Source organism: Nerophis lumbriciformis, linkage group LG02 (genome assembly GCF_033978685.3).
Source record: "Nerophis lumbriciformis linkage group LG02, RoL_Nlum_v2.1, whole genome shotgun sequence".
Taxonomy (NCBI): domain Eukaryota; kingdom Metazoa; phylum Chordata; class Actinopteri; order Syngnathiformes; family Syngnathidae; genus Nerophis; species Nerophis lumbriciformis.
Genome location: NC_084549.2, coordinates 65,260,078 through 65,282,027, shown reverse-complemented (window position 1 = coordinate 65,282,027; position 21,950 = coordinate 65,260,078).

Sequence of the window (21,950 nt, the reverse complement as noted above, 5' to 3'; positions counted from 1 at the left end):
AAATCAGTTAAGTCAGTCAGCTCCCAAAACGCCACAATTTTAGCATGTAACAAAAGTAAAACAAACATATAAATAGGAAATAAAAGAATACTACCCTTCTCCTTTGTGTAACAATAGGAACTGTTCTTGTTGTTTATGTTCCACATGGATGTCTTTGAGTGACGGACCAGAGAGGTCAGAGTTGACAGCCACAGACATTGTTTCTGGGTAGGAACCGGAGAGCCATGCAAATGCTCGATCGTCCAGTCCGGAGAGTCAAGAGAAAAGAGCCAACTGAAACACGTTGGGCAATGCAATCGGCAGCTTCTCCATATTTTCATGGATTAATGTCCATTGCGTGAATTCAGTTTGGAGTGGAGCAGATTGGCACCGCCTCATCAAGTCTGTTACATGGAAGGACATGTTTTTAATAGGTGTTCATGTATCAGCGTTGTCCTTCACACTCTTGTTGTTAGTTCCGGTAGTTGGAGGGCAGGGTTGTGTCTCACCCGGGCTGTAGGCTGCAGACAATGACCACCAGCGGCAGGGATTCTCAGAACTTATCAAGTGCAGACAGACAGCTTGTATCTCAAAATACCGCTCCACCCCGGTATTGAGCACTGTATAACGGACAAACCACAGAAACCTCGACTAAGTCACAACTCAACTGACGGTCCCAACCCCATTGATACAGCAATAAATTCCACTTATCAACCCTGATAAGGCGCACCTGTGAAATGAAAACCATTTCAGGTGACTACCTCTTGAAGCTCATCGAGAGAATGCCAAGAGTGTGCAAAACGGAATGGAATTTAAAAATGTTTTACTAAATGAGACACCCAGAATGTACATGAAAATGAATGTGGGATTTACAATATTAACTATGAAGGATAAAACACTGAATATTGACAACACACTTTCCATCTTAAAGGCCTACTGAAATGCGATTTTCTTATTTAAACGGGGATAGCAGGTCCATTCTATGTGTCATACTTGATCATTTCGCGATATTGCCATATTTTTGCTGAAAGGATTTAGTAGAGAACATCGACGATAAAGTTCGCAACTATTGGCCGCTGATAAAAAAGCCTTGCCTGTACCGGAAGTAGCAGACGAGTAGCGTGACGTCACAGGTTGTGGAACTCCTCACATCTGCACATTGTTTACAATCATGGCCACCAGCAGCGAGAGCGATTCGGACCGAGAAAGCGACGATTTCCTCCTTAATTTGAGCGAGAATGAAAGATTTGTGGATGAGGAAAGTGAGAGTGAAGGACTAGAGGGCAGTGGGAGCGATGCTGTGTGAGGCGGGTGGGACCTGATATTCAGCTGGGAATGACTAAAAGAGTAAATAAACACAAGACATATATATACTCTATTAGCCACAACACAACCAGGCTTATATTTAATATGCCACAAATTAATCCCGCATAACAAACACCTCCCCCCTCCCGTCCATATAACCCGCCAATACAACTCAAACACCTGCACAACACACTCAATCCCACAGCCCAAAGTACCGTTCACCTCCCCAAAGTTCATACAGCACATATATTTCCCCAAAGTCCCCAAAGTTACGTACGTGACATGCACATAGCGGCACGCACGTACGGGCAAGCGATCAAATGTTTGGAAGCCGCAGCTGCATGCGTACTCACGGTACCGCGTCTGCGCATCCAACTCAAAGTCCTCCTGGTAAGAGTCTCTGTTGTCCCAGTTCTCCACAGGCCAATGGTAAAGCTTGACTGTCATCTTTCGGGAATGTAAACAATGAAACACCGGCTGTGTTTGTGTTGCTGCAGTCGGCCGCAATACACCGCTTCCCACCTACAGCTTTCTTCTTTGCTGTCTCCATTGTTCATTGAACAAATTGCAAAAGATTCACCAACACAGATGTCCAGAATACTGTGGAATTTTGCGATGAAAACAGACGACTTAATAGCTGGCCACCATGCTGTCCCAAAATGTCCTCTACAATCCGTGACGTCATACGCAGACGTCATCATACCAAGACGTTTTCAGCAGGATATTCCGCGCAAAATTTAAAATTGCACTTTAGTAAACTAACCCCGCCGTATTGGCATGTGTTGTAATGTTAAGATTTCATCATTGATATATAAACTGTAGCTAAATTTGCACTTACATTTGATTGACCATTAAGTTAATATTAATTTAGTTTATTTTGTTTTAGCACAACGTAATTGTCTGTAGAGTAAGAGAAGTAAATCAGTGTTAATACTTTTGTGGCCCCCGAGGTCAGAAAGGTTGAGAACCCCTGGTCTTATCAGGTGTGTAAGAGATCATTTTTACAACGATTCGATTAGAATTGTGTTCCGTTTGTTTGATATGATTATATTCAACGATATTTGGCTCATCTGGAGTGATCATTGGTTCAGTCACTTCCTGATTGTCTGCCATCGATGGATCACATGACCATGTCAGCGCACGTCATTGGCTGGCATGCTTGTCATTTGCAAGACAGTTTGTGTGTGTGTGTGTGCGTGTGTGTGTGTGTGTGTGTGTGTGTGTGTGTGTGTGTGTGTGTGTGTGTGTGTGTGTGTGTGTGTGTGTGTGTGTGTGTGTGTGTGTGTGTGTGTTCTTGTATTACTACCCTTCTTGAGACACCAACAAGGAAAAGTACCTTCCATATGAGGACCGGTGAACAAGTTAGGACCCGAAATCATGGTCCCAATGTCTCATTTGCACCCCTGGTGGTGAAATCTATCAAAATGGGGGTGATCCCAAAAAGGAGGGATTCTTCAAATTGACTGTGCGTCGGTTATAAAAGTGCTCCGCCTCTGGTCAACATATGAAATAACAAGTTTGTGTAAAAAATTGAAATGTGCCACCTTTGGCCAAAATTAATTAAAAAAAACACAAAATAAATATGTATATAGAGGCATACTGTAATAACTTGAAGGAAGTAATGAAGATTAAAAACCAATTACAAACAAATAATTAAAAAGACAAATAAATTAACTAAAATCTTGCCTTTTTCTCACAATGTGTCGACTTCTTTCTTATAAAATTGGGAACAATTTCTCATATTCTTTCTGTTTATGTAATATAACAATATTTCCTCGTAAAATATAACTTTTTTATGTAAAATTATTACTTTTTAATGCAAAATTGCAATATTGCCCATTTTTTTGTTGTCCTTGTAAAATAGTGACATGTTTTGAGTAAAATTGTGTCATGTCTGTGTAATCATGTTTTGTTTTAGTCATGTTTTGTTTAGTTATTGGACTCTTTAGTTTCTGGCTTTTCACTCCCTTGTCTTGTTTCCAGGATTACCCATTAGTTTCACCTGTTCCACGTTTAGACTCATTGTGCACTCTTGTTTGTCACCATAGCAACCCATTAGTTTTCACCTGTCACGTCACGCACCTGTTTCACGTTTTGAGTCACGCACCTGTTTTCGGTAATCATGTCTGTAGTATTTAAGTTCATTGTTTTCAGTTTGTCTTTCTGGTGACATCCCACATTTATGCTCTGCACATTTCTGACACTTTTTTCATGTCCATCGTTCACGCTGCTCCTTTTGTCCATGCCAAGTAAGTTTTGTTTATTAATGCCACAGTTAGTGTTTTTTTTGTTGTTCATAGTTTCTGCCTTTGTGCAAGTATTTGTTTTCATAGCCAAGTTGTTTCTCCGCCACTGTGCGCGCTTTTCGTTTGTACTTTTTTTTGATAAGTTTAAATAAATATGTTCTCACATTCCCGTCTCGCCCGAGCCAACTTTCCGTTGCCTTCTAGAAAAACTAAACCCCAGGACCAAGTCATGACAAATTGTGACTTTTGTCATATTTTTTGCCCAGTAAAATTCCGACTATTATTACATTGCCTAAATTTTGAAGTTTTCAGACTGCGTGGTCGGTAGTAGTGGGTTTCAGTAGGCCTTTAAAGAGCTAAAAAAATTATTTGGGAATGTCTGGCGGGCCGGGTTGAAAAGCTTAACGGGCCGTTAAATTAGCCTTAATTTGCCCAGGTCTGGTTTAGACTGAAGTCACAAATAAAAAGATCAGATTCCAATCGGATTCCGACTACGATGTGGCCTGAATCTGATGCAAAAAATATTAGATTTTAAGCACTCTGGAATGTTTAGACTGGCAACAAATATCCGATCTGTCTCACTAGAGTGCAAAAAAATCTGTATTGGGTTTTATAGTCTGAGCTCCATTATAAAAGAGACCCAAACCAAGCTCAGAACTCAACTTTCCCATACAAGGAAAAAGGTTTGTAGAAACACTGCAGTATCCAGTTTAGCGTCTTCCCGTATTGATCCACTGATTCATATCGACATCCAACATAATGGACGAGCCGGCGAATACTGCGGAGGTGTCACGACCACGACATTGTCTCTCTATGACGATCTCCTAAAACGGTATTCCGACAAGCTATGGGCTATTAATCCCGTTATTGATTCTGGCGTGGAATGTGGAAACGTCCCTCAAAGCGGACAGATAAGATGCAACAGAATCCATCGACGGCGCGACGAGTCACATCATTTAGCTCCATAATCACAAGCGAGCCGCAACTTGTCCTCTGCGGCCTACGAGAGAGGCGGGAGGAAGCGAGAAAAGGATGGATTTCACGAGCAAGAATCTCCCCGAGCCCCCGCGGGGCATTGCGGTTCCCCTCTTGTAGTCCACATCTGTTTACAGCACACCTCATTAGGGTCTTTTCCACTCATTACTGTACACACACACTACCCCTGGTATTGTCACTGGTGCTGTAAACAAACAAGGTGTCAGCAAAAGGGAATGAGGAAAGAGGAGAGGCAGGTTCGCGTCGAGGCTGCTGAATGATAATCAGCTCCGTTCTGTTTGTGGCCCCTGGCACAGATTTCCACTTGACACGGATTTTTATTCAATTTTTCCGTTGCAAGGCGTTCTTGGTGTCTGACAGCTCGTCTGACTGTTGCTTTATCACACAGCCCCAGTCTCATGATTGCTTCCATGTCCCGTGAGTTTCTGCTGGTATGTCGGATTCAAGTGAATCTGTTGATGTTCCTTAACGTCAAAGACATTAGGGGTTGGGGTTTAGACAGCGGCCCCGGACAGGAGGATGATTAGAGGAGTCTGGAGACTGCGGTGCCGGCTAACAGTATTAGGCTACGTCTACGCATACACTGTTGTGTTTTCCTACATCCATGGTCAGATACATCCACGTCCACACACACGCATACAACACTGTCCAGATGCAGCATGTATTCCAATGTAATCAATTACAGCCCAGCAGGCACCAGACATTGAAACAACATTAAGAACCTGTTGAATTAGGTCCTGGTGTTGAGCAACTCAAACTTAATGTTGGAACAACATGCTTTCTGACGTTTAATCGATGTCAGGTTGTGACGTTGTTTTGACCATTGAAATTTGGTCATTTCCCAACCAATATTTACAACATACAAGGTTGAAACAACAACGTTTAGTCAATGTCAGGTTGTGACGTTGATTTGACCATTGAAATTTGGTCATTTCCCAACCAATATTCTACAACATACAAGTTGGAACAACATGCTTTTTGACAACGTTTATTCAACGTCAGGTTGTGACATTGATTTGACCCTTGAAATTTGGTCATTTCCCAACCAATATTTACAACATACAAGGTTGAAACAATAACGTTGATTCAATGTCAGGTTCTGACGTTGATTTGACCATTAAAATTTGGTCATTTCCCAACCAATATTTACAACATACAAGGTTGAAACAACAACGTTTATTCAATGTCAGGTTGTGACATTGATTTGACCATTGAAATTTGGTCATTTCCCAACCAATATTCTACAACATACAAGTTAGAACAACATGCTTTTTGACAACATTTAATCAATGTCACGTTATGATGTTGTTTTGACCATTGAAATTTGATCATTTCCCAACCAATATTTACAACATACAAGGTTGAAACAACAACATTTATTCAATGTCAGGTTGTGACATTGATTTGACCATTGAAATTTGGTCATTTCCCAACCAATATTCTACAACATACAAGTTGAAACAACATGCTTTTTGACAATGTTTATTCAATGTCAGGTTGTGACATTGATTTGACAATCGAAATTTGGTAATTTTACAACCAATATTTACAACATACAAGGTTGAAACAACAACGTTTATTTAATGCCAGTTTGTGACGTTGATTTGACCATTGAAATTTGGTCATTTCCCAACCAATATTCTACAACATACAAGTTAGAACACAATGCTTTTTGACAACATTTAATCAATGTCAGGTTATGATGCTGTTTTGACCATTGAAATTTGGTAATTTCCCAACCAATATTTACAACATACAACGTTGAAACAGCATGCTTTTTGGCAACGTTTATTCAATGTCAGTTTGTAACATTGATTAGACCATTGAAATTTGGTCATTTCCCAACCAATATTCTACAACATACAAGTTGGAACAACATGCTTTTTGACAACATTTATTCAATGTCAGGTTGTGACATTAATTTGATCATTGAAATTTGGTCATTTCCCAACTAATATTTACAACATACAAGTTGGAACAACATGCTTTTTGACAACGTGTATTCAGTGTCAGGTTGTGACGTTGTTTTGACCATTAAAATTTGGTCATATCCCAACAAATATTTACAACATACAAGGTTGGAACAACGTTTAATCAATGTCAGGTTGTGACGTTGATTTGACCATTGAAATTTGGTCATTTCCCAACCAATATTTACAACATACAAGGTTGAAACAACGTTTAGTCAATGTCAGGTTGTGGCAATGATTTGACAATTGAAATTTGGTCATTTCCCAACCAATATTCTACAACATACAAGTTGGAACAACATGCTTTTTGACAACGTTTATTCAACGTCAGGTTGTGACATTGATTTGACCCTTGAAATTTGGTCATTTCCCAACCAATATTTACAACATACAAGGTTGAAACAATAACGTTTATTCAATGTCAGGTTCTGACGTTGATTTGACCATTAAAATTTGGTCATTTCCCAACCAATATTTACAACATACAAGGTTGAAACAACAACGTTTAGTCAATGTCAGGTTGTGACGTTGATTTGACCATTGAAATTTGGTCATTTCCCAACCAATATTCTACAACATACAAGTTGGAACAACATGCTTTTTGACAACGTTTATTCAACGTCAGGTTGTGACATTGATTTGACCCTTGAAATTTGGTCATTTCCCAACCAATATTTACAACATACAAGGTTGAAACAATAACGTTTATTCAATGTCAGGTTCTGATGTTGATTTGACCATTAAAATTTGGTCATTTCCCAACCAATATTTACAACATACAAGGTTGAAACAACAACGTTTAGTCAATGTCAGGTTGTGACGTTGATTTGACCATTGAAATTTGGTCATTTCACAACCAATATTCTACAACATACAAGTTGGAACAACATGCTTTTTGACAACGTTTATTCAACGTCAGGTTGTGACATTGATTTGACCCTTGAAATTTGGTCATTTCCCAACCAATATTTACAACATACAAGGTTGAAACAATAACGTTTATTCAATGTCAGGTTCTGACGTTGATTTGACCATTAAAATTTGGTCATTTCCCAACCAATATTTACAACATACAAGGTTGAAACAACAACGTTTATTCAATGTCAGGTTGTGACATTGATTTGACCATTGAAATTTGGTCATTTCCCAACCAATATTCTACAACATACAAGTTAGAACAACATGCTTTTTGACAACATTTAATCAATGTCACGTTATGATGTTGTTTTGACCATTGAAATTTGATCATTTCCCAACCAATATTTACAACATACAAGGTTGAAACAACAACGTTTATTCAATGTCAGGTTGTGACATTGATTTGACCATTGAAATTTGGTCATTTCCCAACCAATATTCTACAACATACAAGTTGAAACAACATGCTTTTTGACAATGTTTATTCAATGTCAGGTTGTGACATTGATTTGACCATCGAAATTTGGTAATTTTACAACCAATATTTACAACATACAAGGTTGAAACAACAACATTTATTTAATGCCAGTTTGTGACGTTGATTTGACCATTGAAATTTGGTCATTTCCCAACCAATATTCTACAACATACAAGTTAGAACACAATGCTTTTTGACAACATTTAATCAATGTCAGGTTATGATGCTGTTTTGACCATTGAAATTTGGTCATTTCCCAACCAATATTTACAACATACAAGGTTGAAATAGCATGCTTTTTGGCAACGTTTGTTCAATGTCAGTTTGTAACATTGATTAGACCATTGAAATTTGGTCATTTCCCAACCAATATTCTACAACATACAAGTTGGAACAACATGCTTTTTGACAACATTTATTCAATGTCAGGTTGTGACATTAATTTGATCATTGAAATTTGGTCATTTCCCAACTAATATTTACAACATACAAGTTGGAACAACATGCTTTTTGACAACGTGTATTCAGTGTCAGGTTGTGACGTTGTTTTGACCATTAAAATTTGGTCAAATCCCAACAAATATTTACAACATACAAGGTTGGAACAACAACGTTTAATCAATGTCAGGTTGTGACGTTGATTTGACCATTGAAATTTGGTCATTTCCCAACCAATATTTACAACATACAAGGTTGAAACAACAACGTTTAGTCAATGTCAGGTTGTGGCAATGATTTGACAATTGAAATTTGGTCATTTCCCAACCAATATTCTACAACATACAAGTTGGAACAACATGCTTTTTGACAACGTTTATTCAACGTCAGGTTGTGACGTTGATTTGACCATTGAAATTTGGTAATTTCCCAACCAATATTTACGACATACAAGTTGGAACAACATGCTTTTTGACAACGTTTATTCAATGTCAGGTTGTGACATTGATTTGACCATTGAAATTTGGTAATTTCCCAACCAATATTTACAACATACAAGGTTGAAACAACAACGTTTATTCAATGTCAGGTTGTGACGTTGATTTGACCATTGAAATTTGGTCATTTCACAACCAATATTCTACAACATACAAGTTGGAACAACATGCTTTTTGACAACGTTTATTCAATGTCAGGTTGTGGCATTGATTTGACCATTTAAATTTGGTCATTTCCCAACCAATATTTACAACATACAAGGTTGAAACAATAACGTTTATTCAATGTCAGGTTTTGACATTGATTTGACCATTGACATTTGATTATTTCCCAACCAATATTTACAACATACAAGGTTGAAACAACAACCTTTATTCAATGTCAGGTTGTGACATTGATTTGACCATTGAAATGTGGTCATTTCCCAACCAATATTCTACAACATACAAGTTGGAACAACATGCTTTTTGACAACGTTTATTCAATGTCAGGTTGTGATATTGATTTGCCCATGGAAATTTGGTAATTTTACAACCAATATTTACAACATACAAGGTTGAAACAACAACGTTTATTCAATGTCAGGTTGTGACATTGATTAGACCATTGAAATTTGGTCATTTCCCAACCAATATTTACAACATACAAGGTTAAAACAACAACGTTTATTCAATGTCAGGTTGTGATGTTAATTTGACCATTGAAATTTGGTCATTTGCCAACCAATATTCTACAACATACAAGTTGGAACAACATTCTTTTTGACAACGTATATTCAATGTCAGGTTGTGATGTTCATTTGACCATTGAAATTTGGCCATGTCACAACCAATATCTACAACATACAAGTTGGAACAACATGCTTTTTGACAACGTTTATTCAATGTCAGGTTGTGACGTTGATTTGACCATTGACATTTGATAATTTCCCAACCAATATTTACAACATACAAGGTTGAAACAACGACGTTTATTCAATGTCAGGTTGTGACGTTGATTTGACCATTGAAATTTGGTCATTTCCCAACCAATATTCTACAACATACAAGTTGGAACAACATGCTTTTTGACAACGTTTATTCAACGTCAGGTTGTGACATTGATTTGACGCTTGAAATTTGGTCATTTCCCAACCAATATTTACAACATACAAGGTTGAAACAACAACGTTTATTCAATGTCAGGTTGTGACATTGATTTGACCATTGAAATTTGGTCATTTCCCAACCAATATTCTACAACATACAAGTTGGAACAACATGCTTTTTGACAACGTTTATTCAAAGTCAGGTTGTGACGTTGATTTGACCATTGAAATTTGGTCATTTCCCAACCAATATTTACAACATACAAGGTTTATTATTATTATTATTAGCCTTTATTTAACCAGGTAAAATCCCATTGAGATCAAAGATCTCTTTTCCAAAGGAGACCTGGCCAAGAGGGCAGCAGCAAGGTTACATTAAAAACAGTAAACAAATACATAAAACATCACATTTACAACATTAAAACTTGCTCACATGACACATGTGCATACAGACAAGGTAGACTGCAGTCCTTTCACAGAAGCTTTAAACTCATTCAGCGTAACTAGGGTTTGAAGTTTAATGTTCGATTGTAGGTTATTCCAAGCCTTCGGTGCTGAAAACCTAAATGCTTTCTTGCCCAGTTCAGTTCTTACTTTGGGGACAACAAATTGCAGAACATCCATTGAACGAAGATTGTGACTTCCTTGTTTCTTTGTTAAAAGACAAGACAGATAAGATGGAGTGATACCCAGAATGGTTTTGTAGATGAAAACATACCAATGATTGAGGCGTCGAGCACATAAAGATGTCCAGTTAACCATTGAGTATAACACACAATGGTGAGTAAGGGGAGCGCAGTTGGTGATGAATCTCAGTGCCCCGTGGTACACACTATCCAGCTTGTGGAGACAACCAGCAGTAGCATTCATGTACAACACATCCCCATAGTCAATAACAGGTAAAAAGGTTGTTTCCACCAATTTCTGTTTCACAGTAAAAGAAAAGCAAGACTTGTTTCTATAATAAAATCCCAGTAAAAGTTTCAGTTTTTTTACAACATACTGAATGTGCTCCTTAAAACTCAAGTGGTCATCAATTAAAAATCCTAAATATTTAAAAGCAGATACTAACATAATTTGTTGCCCATTTCTTGTTCAAATGTTCTCACACAGTGATGATCTTACAGTTTTTGATGTGGTAAAGAGCATACACTTTGTTTTCTCTGCATTTAAAACCAGTTGAAGATAGCAAAGTTGTTCTTGTACTCTGTCAAATGCATGTTGTAGATATTTAAAAGCCTCAGCAAGAGTGGGTGCTGTGCAGTATATGACAGTATCATCAGCATAGAAATGGAAAGTTGAGTTCGGAATATTCTGTCCAAGATTATTTATGTAAATAGTGAATAATAAGGGGCCCAACACAGAACCTTGAGGGACACCCTTTTTCACTTGCAGTACCTACTCAGTGGCCTAGTGGTTAGAGTGTCCGCCCTGAGATCGGTAGGTTGTGAGTTCAAACCCCGGCCGAGTCATACCAAAGACTATAAAAATGGGACTCATTACGTCCCTGCTTGGCACTCAGCATCAAGGGTTGGAATTGGGGGTTAAATCACCAAAAATGATTCCCGGGCGCAGCACCGCTGCTGCCCACTGCTCCCCTCACCTCCCAGGGGGTGATCAAGGGGATGGATCAAATGCAGAGGACAAATTTCACCACACCTAGTGTGTGTGTGACAATCATTGGGACTTTAACTTTAACGTCCTGAGTTCTACTTGTGAGGTAATTTGCAAACCATCCAACTGCTTGCTGAGAAAAACCAATAGCTGAAAGACGTTTGATTAAAATGACATGATCAACAGTATCAAATGCCTTTGAAAAGTCAATAAAGAGGGACAGACAGCACTGCTTCTTGTCAAGAGCTTTAGTTACATAATTTATAAACTTCATAGCAGCAGTAACAGTACTGTGATTTCTACGAAAACCTGACTGAAATGGTGACAGAATAAAATTGGTGTCCAAAAAGTCTTTTATCTGTTCACTGATAAGGGATTCAAGCACTTTTGCCAGAACAGAGAGTTTAGAGATCGGTCTGTAATTATTTAGATTACTAGGGTCACCTCCTTTTAATAGGGGGATTACAAGGGCAGATTTCCAATCCAAAGGGATTTCATTTGAAATTAGAGTAAGGTTAAAAATGTGAGTCAGTGGTTCAGCTATAATTTCAGCTGCCAACTTTAAAAAGAGAGGCTCCAACTTATCAGAGCCAGCTGGCTTTCTAGGTTTAAGTTGTTTTAGAGCCCTCGTGACCTCTGTTGTGGTAAAGGGCGTAAAGTTAAAAACCTGGGTATTTTCAACGGTTCTTTCCGGAGTTAGCGGAGCTTCAGTAGAGTTGTCAGAATTGTAGAGAAAACCAGAGGAAATAAAATGATTATTAAAATGACTACCCATTTCTCTTCTGTCACTTACTCTGACACCATCAACAAGTATACTAGGTGGGAGATTGACTGAATTACAGCAGCCGGACAAAGATTTGATGATTTTCCAAAACTTCTTTGGGTGTTTGAGATTTTCAGTTGTTGTGGAGAAATAAAATTCTGATTTGACTTTCCGAAGGAGAGAGGTAAATTGATTTCTTAATTGTCTAAAATTCAACCAATCTGCTTCTAACAGATTGAGGTTGAAAGGTTGAAACAATAACGTTTATTCAATGTCAGGTTGTGACATTGATTTGATCATTGGAATTTGGTCATTTCCCAACCAATATTCTACAACATACAAGTTAGAACACAATGCTTTTTGACAACATTTAATCAATGTCAGGTTATGATGTTGTTTTGAACATTGAAATTTGGTAATTTCTCAACCAATATTTACAACATACAAGTTGAAGCAACATGCTTTTTGACAACGTTTATTCAACGTCAGGTTGTGACATTGATTTGATCATTGAAATTTGGTCATTTCCCAACCAATATTTACAACATACAAGGTTGAAACAACATGCTTTTTGACAACGTTTATTCGATGTCAGGTTGTGACGTTGATTTGACCATTGAAATTTGGTCATTTCCCAACCAATATTTACAACATACAAGGTTGAAACAACATTTATTCAATGTCAGGTTGTAACGTTGATTTGACCATTGAAATTTGGTCATTTCCCAACCAATATTTACAACATACAAGGTTGAAACAACATGCTTTTTGACAACGTTTATTCGATGTCAGGTTGTGACGTTGATTTGACCATTGAAATTTGGTCATTTCCCAACCAATATTTACAACATACAAGGTTGAAACAACAACGTTTATTCAATGTCAGGTTCTGACGTTGATTTGACCATTGAAATTTGGTCATTTCCCAAACAAAATTTACAACATACAAGGTTGAAACAACAACGTTTATTCAATGCCAGGTTGTGACGTTGATTTGACCATTGAAATTTGGTCATTTCCCAACCAATATTAACAACATACAAGGTTGAAACAACAACGTTTATTCAATGTCAGGTTGTGACGTTGATTTGACCATTGAAATGTGGTCATTTCCCAACCAATAATTACAACATACAAGGTTGAAACAACAACGTTTATTCAATGTCAGGTTGTGACGTTGATTTGACCATTGAAATTTGGTAATTTCTGAACCAATATTCTACAACATACAAGTTGGAACAACATGCTTTTTGACAACGTTTATTCAATGTCAGGTTCTGACGTTGATTTGACCATTGCTATTTGGTCATTTCCCAACCAATATTTACAACATACAAGGTTAAAACAACAACGTTTATTCAATGTCAGGTTCTGACGTTGATTTGACCATTGAAATTTGGTAATTTCCCAACCAATATTAACAACATACAAGGTTGGAACAACAATGTTTAATCAATGCCAGGTTGTGACGTTGATTTGACCATTGAAATTTGGTAATTTCCCAACCAATATTTACAACATACAAGGTTGAAACAATAACGTTTATTCAATGTCAGGTTGTGACGTTGATTTGACCATTGGAATTTGGTCATTTCCCAACCAACAACGTGGATTCAACGATAGGCATCAACGTATTTTGCAACTTTGTTTCAAAGTCGGTTTAAAAGGACTTGTGCGTATAATCAACATTGTATCAATGTCTTGTGCCTGCTGGGATTGTCTTACACAGTTGAAAGTACACAAGACAAAGAGCTCGGTTTAACATGTTTATACAACGCAGAGTATAGAAAGTCTTCGCCTTGGAGTTTTCCAAAAAGCTCCATTTCTAAGGACAGAAGCCTACGTTTGAAGTAATTTGTACGCAGAGAAAGTCCCTCTTAGTTTGTGGAATCCAAACCGACTGTCACCATCTTAGGAAGCTGACTTTCAACGATTTTAGTTGAGATTCTGGGCATGGCGGTCACATTTTGTTTAGTAGTCAAAAGACATCATACCAACCACCCTGGGTTGCATGAATAATGCTGACAGACGTAGGTGTAATGGACCTAAAGCGGTACTTTCCGGTGTCACTAAAACGCAAACGTTAGCCTCATTTCCATTAAGTTTAGTGTGGTCAAGGTTGCTAAAATAACGATTCAAACTTTGCCTCCTTCCATTAAAGTATCAATCTGCGTATTAAGGTACCTGAAGTGTTTTGCTCGACACACTGTTGTCCATTGATTTGTCTTGTCGTCCTATTCTGTCCTCCCTGAATTTCGGTATTTAGTTCGGCAGATAGGTAAACAGTTTAGGGACGAACAAACTTCCAGGTTGAGGTTGTTTATTGATTGCCTCCAAATGAAATTACCACATTCAGGGAGGGCAGAATAGTAAAAAGGCATATCATTTCCAAACTCTGTGGAAGTAAAGTTACAACTGCTGACTTTAACTGCATTTTAACTGACTGGCTACGGAAGCCTGTTGCACCAAACTCAAACTCGAAATATCAAACAAACAACATTTCCAATATCAAGCGAAAAACTGCCATTAGAGGGGAGTACAACGGCGATGCAGACGTGCGACTCCCAACCCTAAATTAGAAAGATAATGTATTGCCGTTCTTAGTTCTTTCATCGGGTCTTCTGGTTAACAAGACACCTCAGAATTTGACTACAAGAATGGTCAAAGTCTAAAAGTTATTTCACACTTCCAAATGTTTTCGGTGCCATTTAGTGTGTCTACACAACATTTAATAGGGGTGCATGTTTAAAGGGGAACTGCTTTACGGTAGACGAAAACGTGACTGCTGTTGTTGTGTGTTGTTATCGCGCTGGGAGGACGTTAAAGGGGAACATTATCACAATTTCAGAAGGGTTAAAACCATTAAAAATCAGTTCCCAGTGGCTTATTATATTTTTGAAGTTTTTTTCAAAATTTTACCCCATCACGCAATATCCCTAAAAAAAAGCTTCAAAGTGCCTGATTTTAACCATCGTTATATACACCCGTCCATTTTCCTGTGACGTCACATAGTGAAGCCAACACAAACAAACATGGCGGAAAGAACAGCAAGCTATAGCGACATTAGCTCGGGTTCAGACTCGGATTTCAGCGGTTTAAGCGATTCAACAGATTACGCATGTATTGAAACGGATGGTTGTAGTGTGGAGGCAGGTAGCGAAAACGAAATTGAAGAAGAAACTGAAGCTATTGAGCCATATCGGTTTGAACCGTATGCAAGCGAAACCGATAAAAACGACACGACAGCCAGCGACACGGGAGAAAGCAAGGACGAATTCGGCGATCGCCTTCTAACCAACGATTGGTATGTGTTTGTTTGGCATTAAAGGAAACTAACAACTATGAACTAGGTTTACAGCATATGAAATACATTTGGCAACAACATGCACTTTGAGAGTGCAGACAGCCCAATTTTCATCAATTAATATATTCTGTAGACATACCCTCATCCGCGCTCTTTTCCTGAAAGCTGATCTGTCCAGTTTTGGAGTTGATGTCAGCAGGCCAGGGAAGCTAGGGTCGATAGGGGGTTTAGCTCGCTCGTCTGCGGGAACAAACTGCCGCCATTGCTTGCCGTGCTACCGAGGTCCTTTGTCCCTGAATTGCTCACACACTCCGGCAGATTCAATGGGGGTCTGGCGTCAGATTTCTTTGACTTTATCGTTAGAAATGCATCTGCTTTGAGTGTCGCAGAATAGCCACACATTCTTGCCATCTCTGTCGTAGCATAGCTTTCGTCGGTAAAGTGTGCGGAACAAACGTTCAATTTCTTGCCACTTTCGCATCTTTGGGCCACTGGTGCAACTTGAACCCGTCCCTGTTCGTGTTGTTACACCCTCCGACAACACACCGACGAGGCATGATGTCTCCAAGGTACGGAAAACAGTCGAAAAAACGGAAAATAACAGAGCTGATTTGACTCGGTGTTTGAGAAAATGGCGGATTGCTTCCCGATGTGACGCCACGTTGTGACGTCATCGCTCCGAGAGCGAATATTAGAAAGGCGTTTAATTCGCCAAAATTCACCCATTCAGAGTTCGGAAATCGGTTAAAAATATATATGGTCTTTTTTCTGCAACATCAAGGTATATATTGACGCTTACATAGGTCTGGTGATAATGTTCCCTTTTAAATCCGATAACATTGAAAAATCCCTTCAAAAACCAATTCAAAAATATCCGATATGGCAAGATTATCTATTCTGTGCTGTTGGTGAGTTCAAATCAAGCGCTCCTTTTCTCCTATCGTCAACTTCCCCTGAGCTCATTGTAAACAAACATGGCGTCGTTTGTGTGGGACTTCTTCACTGTATCAGAAAAAATACTTTTCGCATGAAATTTTCACCAAATATTCTGAAAACATTCTGCAAGGAGGGAAACGTATCGTACTTTAACTGTAAGAACCCTGGCTTATTAGTGATTCCCAGAGCCCAAATGTTTTCTATTTAGGCTACAATACTCTGGTATGCCCTACCTACCTCTGTAGAAGCATTTAAGTCCCATCTTAAAATTCATTTGTACACCCTAGCCTTTAAATAGATCCCTTTTTAGACAAGTTGATCTGCCCTCTCTCTATTCTACTCTTCCCCCTGGAGAGGTTATCAGGTGGCCTCGGAGGATAGGCTATCTGTTCCAAGTCGGGACCCGGGTTGGACCACTCCTCTGTGCATCAGTTGGGGACGTCTCTGCACTGCTGACTTGTGTACATACAAGAGGATCCCCCTGCTGACCTCCCTATGGACTGGACTCTCACATTATGAAGTCGGGACCCGGTGGACCACTCCTTATGCATCAGTCGGTGACGTCTCGGCGCTCTGACCTGTCTGCCACCTAGAGGATCCCCCTGCTGACCTCCCTATGGACTGGACTCTCACATTATGAAGTCGGGACCCGGGGTGGGCCACTCCTTATGCATCAGTCAGTGACGTCTCGGCGCTCTGACCTGTCTACACACAAGATGATCCCCTTACTGACCTGCCTATGGACTGGACTCTCACATTTTTAACCGTATCCACTCCACATCTGCAGTCCCTTCCAAGGTTCCTCATTGTCCCATTGGGTTGAGTTTGTTCTTGCCCTGATGTGGGATCAGAGCCAAGGATACCGTTGTGGTTTGTGTTACCCTTTGAGGCATTTGTGCTACGACTGTTTTGAAAACTTTCAAAGACGACCGCTGCTAGAGAAGCTGCCCCAAAGCCAGCCGTAAAAAAGGTGTACACTTAAATCTAAACTGAAAACATAATACATAGACCAGTATTGGATTAAAAATATGTGCATCCCTACCATTTAAAAAAGGTACCAAACATGCTACACCAGGGGTCGGCAACCCGCGGCTCCGGAGCCGCATGCGGCTCTTTGATCACTCTGATGCGGCTCAGCTGCATACTTGCCGACCCTCCCGATTTTCCCAGGAGACTTCCGGATTTCAGTGCCTCTCGCAGAAAACTCCCGGGATTAATATTCTCCGAATTTCACCCTAACAATAATAATAAGGGCATGCCATGATGGTACAGCATTTAGCGCCCTCTACAATCTGTACAAACAGCGTGCCAGCACAGCCTCTTGTTGTATGCATCTTCTGCCTGCACACACAATTGACAGCAAGGCATACTTGGTCAACAGCCACACAGGTTACACTGACGGTGGCCATATAAAACAACTTTAACACTCTTACTAATAATGCGCCACACTTTGAACCAAAACCAAACAAGAATGACAAACACATTTCGGGAGAACATCTGCACCTTAACACAACATAAACACAACAGAACAAATACCCAGAATCCCATGCAGCCCTGACTCTTCCGGGCTACATTATACACCCCTGCTACCACCAAACCCCGCCCCCACCCCGACCCTGCTCCCCCACACATCAACACCCCCTCTGTGCGTCGGTTGAGGTGGGCAGGGTTTGGTAGCCCGGAAGAGTCAGGGCTTTTTTTCCTTAAATATGTAACTCTGACGATAGAAAAAGACTTCGAGAAAATATGTCCATTATTTTCTCATTGGGACAATTCAGTCTCAACCAAACTTTTTTCAGCGTTTAGTGAGTAAGGGAAGAAATGACGTATTGCTACAGTCTCTGCTCTGTCGTCCTCGCGGTGTAATTAGCAGGCTCGCCGTGACTGCGGATGCTTAACGTCGTCCAAATTGGTTTCGCTCAAAGCTCTCCCTTCCCCCCGTCTGTCTTTTGGACGCCGCATAGATGTTTATCTACGTCGCAGCAGAATCGCGGAAGGAGCCGGGAGGTCGACTCGTCAAACAAGACGAGGTGTGTTTGTGTGTGCGCTACAACAACAAACATGGCGTTAAGGAAGACGGCGATGAAGGATGTCATCAAATGACTGCAGAATGTTTTCAGCTACCTTAGAAGTTGTATTTTTTTTGAAAATATCAGGACCAAAACACACACGGTGGGAAATTGTTTGTACTTACGCCGCAGAAGCAAAAACCTACAAGAAACATTGAAATAATTGAAAAGTGACAAAAGTGATTATAGATTGAATCAGAAATCAGACATTTATTTTGAATTGTGGCTAAAGAAACTTAACCTGACTCTCGCCAGATCCTTGTTGTTCGCTGAGCTCGATCCGAGTAGTTTTCATCAGTTCATGCTCATAGACTTAGCTTGGACAGACCTAGTCTGAGAGCTTGGTGCCGAGATCCTAACGATTTATCCTCTAACATAAGGGGCGTATGCACAGGAAGGAACACTTTTGTTCTTTTGTGCTGTAAAAAAGAATGTGTACATCAAAAAATATCAACCATAAAATCGAATCGTTGATACGCTGTATCGAATCTCACTGAATCGTTTATACACTAAATCGAATCGTAGTGAGTGATTCATACACTAAATCAGATCATATCGAATCGTTCATTCATTAAATCGAATAGTATAAAATCTTTAATTCACTAAATCAAATCATATCGAATTGTTCATTCACTAAATCGAATTGTATCGAATCTTTCATACACTAGATGGAATAGTATCGAATTGTACATTCACCAAATGAAATAGTATTGAATCGTTTATACATGAAATCGAACAGTAAAGAAACGTTCATACATTAAATCGAATCGTATCAAATCATTCATTCACTAAATCAAATAGTATCAAATCGTTCATTCACTAAATCACAATTATGAAATCGTACATTCACTAAATCGAATTGTTTTAAATTGTTCTTTCAATTAGCATCGAATCTTTCATACACTAAATCGTATTGTATCAAAACGTTCATTCAATAAATCGAATCGTATCAAATCGTTGATTCACTAAATCGAATAGTATCATATCGTTCATTCACTAAATCGAATAGTATCAAATCTTTCATACACTAAATTGAATTGTATCGAATCTTTCACACTAAATCGAATAGTATCGAATCGTTCATTCACCAAATGAAATAGTTTTGAATCGTTTATACATGAAATTGAACAATAAAGAATCGTTCTTACATTAAATCGAATCGTATTGAATCGTTCATTCACTAAATTGAATAGTATCGAATCTTTCATACACTAGATGGAATAGTATCAAATCGTTCATTCACCAAATGGAATAGTATTGAATCGTTTATACATGAAATCGAACAGTAAAGAATCGTTCATACATTAAATCAAATCGTATCAAATCATTCATTCACTAAATCAAATAGTATCAAATCGTTCATTCACTAAATCGAATTGTTTTAAATTGTTCTTTCAATTAGCATCGAATCTTTCATACACTATATCGTATAGTATCAAAACGTTCATTGAATAAATCGAATCGTATCAAATCGTTGATTCACTAAATCGAATAGTATCATATCGTTCATTCACTAAATCGAATAGTATTGAATCATTCATACACTAAATTGAATAGTATCGAATCATTCATTCACTAAATCGAATAGTATCAAATCTTTCATAAACTAAATTGAATTGTATCGAATCTTTCACACTAAATCGAATAGTATCGAATCGTTCATTCACCAAATGGAATAGCATCGAATCGTTTATACATGAAATTGAACAATAAAGAATCGTTCTTACATTAAATCGAATCGTATCGAATCGTTCATTCACTAAATCGAATAGTATCGAATCTTTCATACACTAGATGGAATAGTATCAAATTGTACATTCACCAAATGGAATAGTATTGAATCGTTTATACATGAAATTGAACAGTAAAGAAACGTTCATACATTAAATCGAATCGTATCAAATCATTCATTCACTAAATCACAATTATGAAATCGTACATTCACTAAATTGAATTGTTTTGAATTGTTCTTTCAATTAGAATCGAATCTTTCATACACTAAATCGTATAGTATCAAAACGTTCATTCAATAAATCGAATCGTATCAAATCGTTCATTCACTAAATCGAATAGTATTGAATCATTCATACACTAAATTGAATAGTATGGAATCGTTCATTCACTAAATCGAATTGTATCAAATCTTTCACACACTAAATTGAATTGTATCGAATCTTTCACACTAAATCGAATAGTATCGAATCGTTCATTCACCAAATGGAATAGTTTTGAATCGTTTATACATGAAATTGAACAATAAAGAATCGTTCTTACATTAAATCGAATCGTATCGAATCGTTCATTCACTAAATCGAATAGTATCGAATCTTTCATACACTAGATGGAATAGTATCGAATTGTACATTCACCAAATGGAATAGTATTGAATCATTTATACATGAAACCAAACAGTAAAGAATCGTTCATACATTAAATCGAATCGTATCAAATCATTCATTCACTAAATCAAATAGTATCACATCGTTCATTCACTAAATCACAATTATGAAATCGTACATTCACTAAATCGAATTGTTTTAAATTGTTCTTTCAATTAGCATCAAATCTTTCATACACTAAATCGTATTGTATCAAAACGTTCATTCAATAAATCGAATCGTATCAAATCGTTGATTCACTAAATCGAATAGTATCATATCGTTCATTCACTAAATCGAACAGTATTGAATCATTCATACACTAAATTGAATAGTATGGAATCGTTCATTCACTAAATCGAATAGTATCAAATCTTTCATACACTAAATTGAATTGTATCGAATCTTTCACACTAAATCGAATAGTATCGAATCGTTCATTCACCAAATGGAATAGTATCGAATCGTTTATACATGAAATTGAACAATAAAGAATCGTTCTTACATTAAATCGAATCGTATCGAATCGTTCATTCACTAAATCGAATAGTATCGAATCTTTCATACACTAGATGGAATAGTATCGAATTGTACATTCACCAAATGGAATAGTATTGAATCGTTTATAAATGAAATCGAACAGTAAAGAAACGTTCATACATTAAATCGAATCGTATCAAATCATTCATTCACTAAATCAAATAGTATCAAATCGTTCATTCACTAAATCACAATTATGAAATCGTACATTCACTAAATCGAATTGTTTTAAATTGTTCTTTCAATTAGCATCGAATCTTTCATACACTAAATCGTAAAGTATCAAAACGTTCATTCAATAAATCGAATCGTATCAAATTGTTGATTCACTAAATCGAATAGTATCATATCGTTCATTCACTAAATCGAATAGTATTGAATCATTCATACACTAAATTGAATAGTATGGAATCGTTCATTCACTAAATCGA